This window comes from Microtus oregoni, unplaced genomic scaffold (genome assembly GCF_018167655.1).
Source record: "Microtus oregoni isolate MIOR12 unplaced genomic scaffold, Mior012 000002F_ref0000024, whole genome shotgun sequence".
In the NCBI taxonomy this organism is placed as follows: domain Eukaryota; kingdom Metazoa; phylum Chordata; class Mammalia; order Rodentia; family Cricetidae; genus Microtus; species Microtus oregoni.
This window is the reverse complement of record NW_024543061.1, coordinates 31060862-31074453: the sequence shown is the minus strand read 5'-3', so window position 1 is coordinate 31074453 and position 13592 is coordinate 31060862. Positions and strand designations below refer to the sequence as shown.

At 40.8% G+C, this 13592-nt stretch overlaps 1 pseudogene; it reads right to left on the bottom strand.

The window, feature by feature from the left end:
* Nucleotides 1-4842: 4842 nt before the first annotated feature.
* Nucleotides 4843-7009, bottom strand: LOC121436045 (annotated as a pseudogene).
* Nucleotides 7010-13592: the final 6583 nt, after the last annotated feature.

The window sequence follows — 13592 nt, the reverse complement described above, 5'->3', positions numbered from 1 at the left end:
GCGACTCTGAAATTCCCATACCTTTCCACAAAGCTCTTAGCATTTGCCATTCCATCTGACACTCAGTGTCGGTGCTGCTCTGATGTGTGATTGTGGTGTCTCATTGTGTGTTTCATGCTCTTCACCCAGGGGCATCAAGCAATACTAAACCTTTCCCTTGCATGTTGTACATATGTTTATTTTGGAATTTTTAATAAAAATATTCTTTCTTTTTGTTTTTGGTGTTGTAGCCTTGTGTGTTGGCCTGGACTCACTCCTGTCTCTCATGCTGTCTTTGCTCTCACCTCCCTCCTGTTTCCGCTTCAGGGCTACAGACTTGAGCCACAAGGACCCTCTGCTCACGTGTTTTATGCATCTTACTGCTGTGTGGTTTCTTTCTAGTCAACCACACTCTTGATATTTTAAAGGTTCTCTCGCATCACCTTGCTAAACACCATTCTGTCGGGTAACATGCAGGCTGATCTGAACGCTGTGACTCACTCAAAGAGTACACAGGATATGGAACAGACCTCCGGTCTTTCTCTTTCCACTCAACTCTAGGTGTGAATGGGTTCATGTTCGTGACAGTGCCTCACACTTTTGCTGGGTGAAGGGTGCCTCTGAGTGTGTGCTAAGCAGTGTGAATTGTTTCACTGAGTGTATGTTCACCTGTGTGATGTGTTCCTATGAGTGTGTAAGCTGTGTGAAATGTTTGGGTAAATGTGTCCATCTGTGTGAAGGATGTCTCTGAGTGTGTGTTGCATTGTGTGATGTGTGCCTCTAAGTGTGTTAAGTTATGTGAACTGTGTCTAAGTATGTTGGTGTGTATGAAGTTGCCTCCCAGAGCGTTGATCGTGTGAAGCGTGCCTCTGAGTCTGTTCAGCTGTGTGTGACTGTTTGTGTTCCCCTGCATTAAGTGTGTCTCTGAAGAGGTCCTAGATACAAATATGTAGGCACACCAGAATCTGACAGTTCTCGCTGACTTGTATTGATGTTGCAGCTAAGTAATTATCTATGTCTAGTCCACTATTTAAATTTGTATGTTTTGACCCCATAAAAAGTACTTTGTTCTTTATCTCTATCAATTTGACTCCTTTAAGCTCTGTCTTTTTTAGTAATTCACTGAGGTGTGGACTCCTGTCTCTCACTGGCATGGTAAGATGTTGAATGTGTTCCTTGTGTACCAAAACTAACATTCTTTAGCATTGGGAAACCATGTTCTGGCACCATAGACAGTGGCTCTTTTACCTTTGATTATGACTATTTTAAATAAAGTTATAGGAGCATCATTGTGCAAATAACAGTATGGTCGTCTGTATATAGTTTTTTTTCTCCATGCACATGTGTTTACTTGATCATGTAATAATTTATTCTAAAAACAATATGTGGTTATGTAGCTTTTCAAAATATAAACAATGGCAGCAACTGAATTATTGAAACTGTCATAAGCGCTCACATATTTAAAGTGTTGGACTGTGCTGTAGAAGGATGGGGGCTGCCTTCCTGCCACCCATCTCATGACTAGCTTTACCCAAAATAATGACACGGAAACTGTATTCTTTTAAACATTGTATGTTCTATCGGTTCCAGCCTCTTATTGGCTAATTTTCACAGCTTGCTTTAACCCATATTTAGTAATCTGTGTAGCACCACGAGGTGGTGGCTTCCCGGGGAAAGATCTTAACCTGTGTCCTTCACAGAGAGGAGAGCTTTGGCATTTACCTCATTGCCTTCTTCCCAGCATTCTGTTCTGTCTACTTTGCCTACCTATGTTCTGACCTATCAGGCCAAGCAGTTTTCTTTATTAATTAACCAGTGAAAGCAACAGATAGATAGAAGAACCAGCTACATCATTTCCCATTTTTCTGATTAAACAAAAAAGAAAGGCTTTCACTTTAACATAGTAAAATAACAAATCAGTTATCAAGAAAGAATTACAGTTACAATATTTATATATACTTTGTCTTTTATCATAACTAAGGAAAAATATAACTATCTATCCATTCTTCAACTCCATTAAAGACTCCAGATGGATATAATATTACCTAAGTAAACAAGAAATAAGCAACTTCCAAACTCTAGAAAGGACAGAGACATCTCGTCGTCTGGACAGTTATCCAAAGTTTTTTGTATCATTGGGGAATCCATCTTCAGCCTTCATGCCCACAGTATCCAGAAGACATTTTCATGAAGCAGGAAAATTCAAAGGCAGTTAGTCATTATCTGCTGTGTTCTTCAGAATGTCTCACAGACTCTTTTATGAATCAGGAACCCGGAAAGGCCATCTCACCTTTAGGAAAGTTCAGCAGTCCTCTCTCTGCAGGTTCTTTGTGTCCAGTTTATGCAAGAGTCCAGGCAAGTGCAGTTTCTTGATCAAATGGTACCAAATTCCATAAGGAGCCTCTTCAATGCCCATCTTCCTCTTTAAGTAGCTAGTGTTGTCAGTAGCAGATGTGTCTCATTGTCATGAAAAGCCCTAAGTTATTAAAACATTTAAAATGCCATCTTCTACAGTCTTTGAAAGCTATGAAGAATGCCTATCTGAAATATATCTATGTACATCTAGAAAATCTAACTAAAATGACTACAAACTTGACTATTATCGATGATTATGTATTAACCTATATTTCTTAATTATACATTACATTTTTAAATGAACTATACAATCACATACCTTAATCAAGATCAGAAAAACATATACATATAACAAAATCGACCTTAAAATCCATACCAATGCAAATTATTCATATCTATATCATATCCCCCTTTAAATGTAAAAGAACATTTAGAAACAATATTTGGGAATATGGGGGCAGTTATTTCTCTCAAAAATGCTTTGTGCTGAATAGGGACACTGTTAATCAGATCTTTTATGGTGTAACCTGTATGCCAGGTTCATCTAAGTCAGCAGTTGAGTGAAATATTTTTTAAGGGTGTTCACAGCAACCTTTCAGGAGGCTGTGGTCTATCATAGCATATTAAGATAGAAGCAATCCACAGGGTCTCATCCTCTGTGAAAACAAAAGAAGACCCTTTCCAAAGCATGATATCCTTAGATCCAAATTCTGAAGTCAAGATACATTTAGAACATATATGCAGGTTCAGCTTAGCAGCTCATTTAATGAAATGGTTTTTGTACTTAGCTCCTTCCCAGTCAAAAATTTTAAAGAAAACACAATAAAATACATAATCCAGACACTCTGCTAATTTTCAATTTTTACGTGGCTTATTTTTCTTTATTTCTTTTAGTCTATAACTATCTTTACTCTGTCTCTTTAAAGACTTTACCCTCTTTTTTAACATAACTTTGTTTATGACTCTTTATACTCTTTATGTTCTCTCTCCCAAACCTACGTTTATCTAACAGTATGCCCCATTTAGAAGTATTTTATGTCAGAATCTGCCCTATTGTGAATCTGTAATTTTTTACTATCCAGGAGCATTATATGCTTTGCAGTGTTAAATCACTAAGCATGTAAGAATCTAAGCTATGACATTCACAGGTCAAAAATAGATATTGCGGGCAGAGCCACTTGTGACTGAATCAGTTGTGCCACTGAAATGCAGAGTGACAGGCTGCTCTGGATGTTGGCTCCAACTTTCTCCAATTTCAAAATGGAGGACGTACAATTTTCCACTAGCTCAGGGGTCACTAGGTAGGAGCCACACTCAGCACTTTAACTCTGAGACTGAGTGTGTAGCCCAGAAACTCTTTTCATCCAAGTTACAGACAAATCTGACAGGCAGAGCACTGTGCAGCCTGGAAACATCTCTCTGTAGGGCAGAAGAAATCTGCCATGCTCTCCCAACTGCCTAAGCCTGATCCCACAGTCTGCCTAGGAAGGAAGCACAGGCATGGTCTCAGAGTACTTTCTTCACTATTCAGTCCCTTAAAAGCCATTGAAATGCTTTATAGCCAGAGTTCACGCTGGCAGCACAACCCAGGAAGCTTCACTTTAAAATGGCATGGCTTTTTTCCTGCTGAGGCAGAGTCAGGAAAAATTCTATGGAGCACACTCTAGCAAACAGCAAAAAGCTGTGTTACACTCACTCTCCTTTTTTTAAAAGCCCTCTCAGGTTTTTAAGTGGATTTAGTCCATCACGTTGGGTGCCACTTGGTATTAGGAACAGCAGGCTGTGCTCCTGCTGCCCAGCTCCCGGCCACTTGGCTAGCTTATACCGCAAAATACCAACATACAAATTGTATTCTTTTTTTTTAAATTGTATTCTTTTAAACACTGCTTGGCTCATTAGTTTTCTTTATTAATTAACCAATGAAAGCAAAAGATAGAAAGAAGACCCACCTACATCATTGTGCCATAGAGATGGCTCAGCAGGCAAGGATACTGCTTCGTAGAACACTCAAATTGGATTGCCTTCTCCTACATTGGGTGGCCCACAATGGCCCATAACTCTAGCTCTAGAGTATATGATAACTCTGACAACTATGGACATCCACATCCATGTAGACACACAGAAACACACACACATGTACTCACATGTACGCAAACACACACACAGACACACACACACACACAACACACACACACAAAGAGTTAAAACTTAAAAATAAATTTTTATTTAAAAAATTAAAAGCAATGTGTTAACAGGTCAAGTGAGAATAACCTCACAGGTCTCCATGAAACACCCATGAAGAAATAAAAACTTCACATGATATGTGAGGGCAAGGCAATTAATTTTCTTTATATAACCTGCCATCCACACATAGTAAACAGATTCAACAAAAAAAATGATGATTTCATATTTTAATTTAAGGCACAGATTGTTCCCACCATGACACAATTCACAGCTCTGATGACAGCATATTGTTTATGTGAAGAGATCATACCCATCACTGAATAATCAAATATTTATTGTCCTCCCACACATTGATTTCAAAAATTTCATTATATACTTTTCAGTACTAATCAGCACAAAAGGACTGACTGTAGCATAGCTATGGGACACAAGATCTGGATACAGTAGAATATTGAGCCATCCTTGAACTTCATTCTTGAGTGGAAGATAACAATGTCCAAAATGTAGAAAACCACGAAGAAGTTCATGAGTAGCAGGATGGTCCGGGTGGCCCTTAGCTCTGGAGATGCTTTTGGAGAGAGGCTGGTGCTGTGAAGATGCTGAAATAGCCTCTTATGCCTGCACAGGAGAGTCAGCATGTACCCGCTGGAGTGAGCAATGAGACTAATAAGAAAGGCTTCCTTGAGGGCCAAGCAGTGTGGAAAATGTACTTCAAATTACATAACTCTTAGATAAAAAAAATACTAGAATTGGGTACCATACGTATAGTTACCCAAGGTCAAAATGTTTGTGGTCGTAATAGACACTAAGAAGTAATTGCCAATGGCCCTAGAGGAGACACTCATGGGTAGAAGAGCAATGAGATGTGATAGGGAGATTTGTGCTTGAACTTTGCAAAACAGGAGTTTCTGGGACTGAGGATGACAGTCTGGAGGACACTCAACAGGCTGGTGGTACACAGGGAGAGACACCTAAAAATTCTGTATGAGTAGACAAGGAATTTACATATAATGTTCTTATCTCAACCAGAAAAAAAAGTCTGTAACTATAACTGTGGTGGTCAGAAACAATAATATGTGGATTAGGGCCACGAGATCAATGGGCAGGTCATCAATTGTTTGGATGCCATATTGGTTGACTCAAGTATAAATGCTTTACAAAGAATTTTGATTATGCTTGCCTCTGTAGTAAAGTCTGTGGTTTGGTGAAGACAGAGGCAGTCTGGGGATGCAGTCTGAGGGCAGGATCACCCCTTCAGTTTGAGTACTGGTAGAGGTAAAAGAGCTCTCTAATGACTGGCACCCTGCTTCTCTGGTCTTCAGTGTTAACCCCTATATAAGCCTCTGGGTTTATATTATTAACACCAATTAGAATTCATACTGCAGGTGTTCTTCTCTTTCCCAGTCTTTCTTATCCGTCTAGACAAATTCTCTCAGTAACACCACAACCAGACTATTGAATATCAGGACCCAAGGATCCTCCTATCTCTATATCCTGTTATTATAGGTGTTTATGCATGGCCAAAACCCACTTCTTTGTGTAAGCTGAGATATTACACTCTGGTCACTGTCCTCTAACACATTGACAAGAAAAGACCAATGATATCCTTTTCAGTGCTGATGAACACAAAAGGACTGACTGTGGCATAGCTATGGCTCACAAGCAGCAGGATAAAGTAAAATATTAGATCATCTTTGAACATATGCCTTGAGAATATCATAATGCTATCCAAGACACACATGAGCACAAAGAAGCACAAGAGCAGCAGGATGGTCCGGGAGGCCCTTTGCTCTGGTGATGCTTTTGAAGAAAAGTTGGTGATGTGAAGATGATGGACCTGCTTCTTGTGCCTGCACAGCAGAATCAGCATGTACCCGCTGGAGAGGACCATGATACCCATAACGAAAACGTCCCTGAAGATGAACAATGTGGACATTATGTATTTCATTGGGAAACTGAAATGTACAAGAGAGCAAGATTCAGTCATATAGAGTAGGTGGTCTGAGGTCACATTAGGGGTCTTAACCATGGAGATGAAAAGGTAAGTGGAAAAAGATGAATAGAAGGAACAAAGGACAAACAAGGACCCTAAGTTGTGACTTGGGGATAATTTTCTTTTGAACTTTGCTAAACAGGAGTTTCTAGGGCTGAGAGTGATGGCCTGGAGCACACTCAGCAAGCAGGTGCCACAAACAGAGAGACCCCTCAAAAATCTGTATAAGAAGAAAAGAGATTTACATGTGATGTCGTCCCATCCTTGAGGAAACATGAAAATATCAGCAGCTATGATGCTCGCAACCAGCAGCAACAGAAGGTGGATTACAGCTAAGAAGCCAACAGGTAAGTCAGTGAGTCTGGGCTTGTGCTCACTACTGAGTGTGAGGACATGGAAGAGGAGAAGGACACTGTTGCCAGAGATCCCAATGCTTATCTCAGAGAAGACAGTGTTTCTAAAGTTAGTGTAAGTGTACAGCTTTCTGTTCTGACTCATCTTATGTGGTCAAGAATAGAGAGTAAACATTGTGGGGGAAAAGCAAGAGACCCCTCATCTCAGACAGCCTTGACTGTGAATCTTAACAATGCTATCACCTTGGCAATACATGACAAGTTGAGCTCAGTTCATCATTTTCCATTGGAATCCTCTATGTCAGTTCACCCCAACCTCAGAAGACACCCGTTGTCCCCTTTGTCCTAGTGCTTTCATAGTGTCATGTTTCTCTGTCCTTTGTGAGGCTCCCTTGCACATGGGCATTCATGGAATCCAACATCTGTGCATCACAGCACACACTGCCGTCCCCACTGCTGCTGTGAGAGAGTCCCCATGAACTGTCCTGTTCTCTCCTGCAGAGTTCTCATCGTTGGGGACACAAGCAGCTGGTGTGGTGAATTCGAATTAGGAAGACTGCAAAAACTAGAAATGCCACCTTCACAGGACAGAACTTCCATGGGCTTGCCACGGACAGGGTCCTTTATTTCAATGCCCTCTTTGTTCTGTTCCTTTACTATCAAATATTCTTAATAATGTTTTATTAAAAATGTTGAGAATTGTGATCCCTAATAGACTACTTCAATTTCTCCCTGTGACCTGCCATTGTTTCAGAGAGTAGCTTTGAGAACTCTGAGGCTGAGTTCCAGTCACCTCCTCTAGATCATGTGGACAGCCATGTTCCTGTGTCTGGAATACTTCATGAGTGATATGCAATGAAGTCTACACACCAGGCATGAAGTGTGCCCAGCATATGATGGTCTCTGTGAAGTGTTGGCTGATGCCTTTCTCACGTATGCCTTATGCGTGTAGTATTGGAGAGTGAAGGCAGCTCTGTTAATGACTGTTCAGCTCCATTCCTGCCTGAAATGAAAAAGACAGAAATGAGGGAAGAAAGCGAGGGCAATGTAACATCTGCACAAACCTCTACAGAGCTCCAATGTCCTTTCCTTTTTTGAATGCTGCTGTTTCTCTGTTCACTGTGACCTTTTTCAGTACAAGCAAGCTGTTGGTCCCTATCAAATATTAGCCACACGCAGAATCTAATTTTTCCTTATTTAGTATGAGAATTCAGAGTGACTCTGTGTGAATTCAAACAGAACTACAATTACAGTAGCATTCCTTCATGTGGTTCCAGAGGAAGGAAAAGCACACAAGCCAACATGAAAGGTGAACTCCTTAGGATTCTGACGTCATCTCTCCTGCAAGTGAGTGCTTTTATTTCTCCAGACTCAAAGGTCATGAGTCTAAAATTTCTACCAGGAAGTTTGTGAAATGGTAGGCTGGCAGAATGTCTCTAATAGAACAAATGTGTTTGATTTCATGTAGCATCACCCATACAGACCATATGATGCAACAAACAAAGACATGTGTGCTGGTGCACGCTGGTAGGTTAGTCTTAAGGGGTAGAGACAGGAGGATCGCAACACTGGACAGTGGGCATGAAAGCTTGATCCTGAGTCAATCCTCAGAACCCATGGGAAGTAGAGAGAGAACCGACTCTACAATGTTTTTCTAGCACACATGAGAGCACTAACATTTTATAGTTTGTCCAGTGAGATGGCATTAAGAGATATGTCATTGTAAAATTAAGGTTATAAAATGATGGTATTGTATAATAATTTAGACCATGTTACCGTAGTATCTGATATTGAGGGAAAGAAAACACATTAAAGTCTATAAATATACGTGTTTGTTTTAGAATTCATAATTGTGATGAGTAATTGGTGAAAATATTTTTAAAGACAATATCCAAATATAAAAATTCTATAGTATCACAAGAAGAGTTAATCGATTTGCCTGATAAAGAGACTGGGTATTTTATATAGTAATAGTATTTTGGGTGAATAGTTTTATTAAATTATTTCTACTTAATTGTGAATGTTTCTATAACATATAAAGGTATTTCTCAGGTCCCAGTCAATGGGGAGAAGGGAAGGAGAAAGATCAATTTTCCCAAAGTAAAGAAAAGAAAAATAATTTTCGGTAAACATATGTTGTGTACAGAATGGATTCTCTTGATGAACCTGTGCCCTACTGTGGACATCTGCACACATGTGAACACAGACGCACGTAATTAAAAATGAAAAAATCTGGGCTGCAGAGACTGCTCAGAGTTCAATTTTCAGTAGCTACATCGAGGTTCATAACTGTCTAGAACTGTAGCCCCATGAGGTCTGCTGCCAACTTCTAATGTGCAAATGTACATGCAGACACAAATTCCATACATTTTAAATACATACATCACCAAAAATAAAAATAATTAAAAATCCTAAGAGAAGCTTGTCTGAAACATACATTTTAGCTTTGCTAAGTAGCATGTTATTCCTTTGGAATACCCAGGTTTCCTTAGTTCTTTTTAGCTCATGAAAACAAGAGAAGAGAGAAGGGAGAAGAGACAGAAAGAGGCATGGGTGAGAGGAAACTTTATTCTTACACAAATATCTCATTGTCAAAGTCCTGTGTGCTGTGTTTCATTACCTATAAAATCTCATGTTTTCTGTCACTTCAGAAACCACAGTCCTGAAAACTTTAAACTCTTCAGAAAGCAAGGCAGGGGCAGAGGCCTTGAACCTTCTGTGATATCCTCAACATCTTATCTTCAGGGAACTCTGCTTTGAAACAATAGGAAGAGCTTTACTGGAGGTGGAATTCCACAGCACCAAGACAAAGTTCTCTTTCTTTCTACAGAACACAGGCCAAGGATGGGGACATGATTTTATATAATAATGGGTACCAGTTTGCCAGGGACACACAACTCCCTAAGTTACACACTACGTCCACATTTTTCAGGACACCCAATTGCATTCATTCAATTTCTACATCCAAATATACATGGTGTCAAATTCTTTATGTATTACAAAGTAAGTCCTGCAATGAAAGATGCCACCGTCTTGGCTAGTGTGTCACTGCTATAGAGAGCATTCTCAGAATTGTGCACCCTTCAGGAAACAAGCTATAGGGCCTCTCGTAGTCTGTCCTACCTTCCTAGATAAGGCAATTTAGTTCACATCTGCCCAGCTCAGCATGGACTTTGTGGTCAGCAGACACAACAGATATTCTATGACCTCAGCAAGGTGAATTAAGAGGCACTACTCAAAATAGAACTTGCAAGGGAATATGCTGAGATAGCTCCTGGAAGACCTCTAGTATCATGCAAAGAGAAAGGGTTGGTGTTCTGAATATAAGCACTTAAGTAACAGAGAAATGATGAGGCTTGGTGAAATAGGTACCAGGAAAGAGGGCACACTGGGGAAGAGAGTGGAAAGGCTTAACGGACAGAAGAGAAGAAAAAAACACACCTGGATGAAGAAATGTCCAGAAGGATCCTGAGCATTTCCTGCTAGAAACAGCTGTGAAGGCTTCAACTGCTAGGACAAGAGAGCAAGAATTCCCTCCGTGGACTGCACAGAGTCAGGAAGTCATGACTGTAGAATCCGCATCATTCTGTCTTTACCCAAATCGTAGAAAACCTGAGATCATTGACATCATTAAATAGACCTCAAACCAGTGACAACAGGTCAGGACAATGACCTGATATTGTGATCTGGAGAGAAGAGGAGATTGGAAGGGAAGGAAAAAAATTTGCGATCCCTAGTGCATGATGGTGGCCTACTGCATCCAGGGAGAAGACAGTCAGGAGTAATGTCTGCTTCTTCCTCTATAGCTATAGCATATATACAGCCCACCCATCATCTGGTGCTGAAAGCAAACAGAGCATGGTTTATGTCAGGTCTGAGGGATACCTGTCCACCCTTATTATTATGAAATATGCTCTTGATTTTGGCATTTTCATACCACTCACCTCTGCTGTTTTTATCTAGATTTAAATCTTCTGATTTAGCCAGTGCTCTCCCTCTTTGCCATCTATGGCTAATTCTCATCAGCTAGCCACTGGTTCCACTTCCTGACTTCAGGTTTTTATTTAATTAACACAATCTCCAGTTTACACTATGATCAAAATCCAGCAATGCACCCTTAGCCTGTGGTCATCATTCTCACCCCTGCTGTGAGACATTACAAAATGCATGGGGTGGTCTGGAAAGGGAAACTGCTCCTGCCTCCTACATGTGAGCTTAGGAGAAGGTGAGGCCAGTATCCTCTGTATGTTGCACTGTTCGACCTGCAATGCTGGAGCTATACTAGAGAGATGGTTGGTGTATCAGGAGAGGCAAACTATCACCAAGAAGAATCCAGCTCTGTTTTCAGAGAGGCCATGAAGTAAATAAACATCAGTAATAAGATGAGCAAAATCCTAAGAAATGACAGCTATTTCTGCAAAACTGATGAAATAGCCTTCACGTTTGTTTTTGTAATTAAAATGATTACAGGTCTTCCCAGGGCTAAAGCCAGCAGCCAGAATGTTCACTAAGTGTTTGCATACTCCTCCAGAAACTGAAGTAGGGCAGCTTTCCTTTAGAGTGAGAGAGAGAACTCTGCGGAGCCTGGCCACAGATGCCACTCTCAGCTCTGGCAAACTCACATGGGCTGCAGAAGGACCTGCCGTCCTGACCCTCAACACACCGCAGTCACAGTTTAGACTGGCTTTCTCCCTAAGTGACTTTGCCCTCCTTGTCACATGCACTGTGAGTAACAGTAAAAGAACGGAGGTTTGAGTTTATCTCTCTAGAAAAGAAGGTGCAGTTTGGAAAAATATGAAAGCTATGCAAAGAGCAAAGGAAATAAATGAGATAGTCTGTCCCATCGGCATCTCTGAAGAGAGGAAGGTCCATGAATTTCCCCTATCAGAGGAATTGGAAGTGATTTTTATTTCAGTTAATAGAACATAAAGATTGTATTCCCCAAGCTCTGCACTTACCAGTTCCTGGTTCCTCAGGGTCCAGAGAGATCATCATATTCTCTCTGTGCTGTATAGTTAGTTGTCTGCAGTTTCTCCATGGTCTCCTCCACTGACATTTTTTTCACTTCTAAAGTCTGGGCAGAGACCAACACCACCAGTTGGCAACTTCTGAAGGTGAACTGAGGAAGAAAAATATATGAGAAAACTTGGTTATATACTTTGTTGTAGTGAGACAATATTCTCTAAGACATTAAATTGGGGATAGACTCATTTCAGAAGATCCTGAAATTATTTTTAATTACCCTATCTGCAGAAGTCACTTATAATACTCATATTTTGGATATGACAACCACACATGCTAAGAGGGTTTAATTGAAATGTAAAAAGAAAACATCGATTCTCTTATTTTACATATTAAAAGTACACACATGGAACATGCATTCTGACACAACTAGTCAATCTGAAATTTTACAATCAAAAAAGGAATACAGGCTTAAGATTAATGCAATGTAATTGGAAGATTCTAAATTACAGAGACAAACATCCTTCACTGCAAATCCCTCATTTGTGCAGTACACAGTCCCCTGTGCTGAGGGGCTGCCAGAGCTCAGCATCTCCTGAAGATGCTGAAAACCTCCCTGAACCCACTGCTCTTCCTCTACAGCCTGCTTAGGTCCCGAACACCTTGCGAGTCTGCATTGTGTGCAGAGCACTTACCCAGATGGACATGACAGGGGAATTCTCTGCCTGAGGAGATCTGCACAGACTTGGGTTACTGGTGCCTTTAATGCCTCTCTGAAACCTGCAATTCTAATGCCTGTGTGTGACTAAGATCCCATTGGGGCCCTGAGGAACATGGCATCCCTGGTGGGAATTTTGTCTGTCTGTTAGTTTTACTCCATTGCATCCTAGAAAACATCAAACTGAGGTGGTGGGGTGGGTGCTGGGCTCAAACTTTCCCCGTAAACTCCCATGACACATCTGTCAGAGGAGTGCCAGGGTCACATCACATAGGCGACCAAACTTGGCTCATTTTTAACCTCATATGTAATTGGTCTCTACCAATTTCAGACTTTTTAATTTCTCTCCTTTAGCATGAGGGGTTTGGATGCTCCCATGAGTTGTCTGCGACTCTGAAATTCCCATACCTTTCCACAAAGCTCTTAGCATTTGCCATTCCATCTGACACTCAGTGTCGGTGCTGCTCTGATGTGTGATTGTGGTGTCTCATTGTGTGTTTCATGCTCTTCACCCAGGGGCATCAAGCAATACTAAACCTTTCCCTTGCATGTTGTACATATGTTTATTTTGGGATTTATTAATAAAAATATTCTTTCTTTTTGTTTTTGGTGTTGTAGCGTTGTGTGTTGGCCTGGACTCACTCCTGTCTCTCATGCTGTCTTTGCTCTCACCTCCCTCCTGTTTCCGCTTCAGGGCTACACACTTGAGCCACCAGGACCCTCTGCTCACGTGTTTTATGCATCTTACTGCTGTGTGGTTTCTTTCTAGTCAACCACACTCTTGATATTTTAAAGGTTCTCTCGCATCACCTTGCTAAACACCATTCTGTCGGGTAACATGCAGGCTGATCTGAACGCTGTGACTCACTCAAAGTGTACACAGGACATGGAACAGACCTCCGGTCTTTCTCTTCCCACTCAACTCTAGGTGTGAATGGGTTCATGTTCGTGACAGTTCCTCACACAGATTGTTCCCACCATGCCACAATTCACAGCTCTGATGACAGCATATTGTTTATATGAAGAGATCATACCCATCACTGAATAA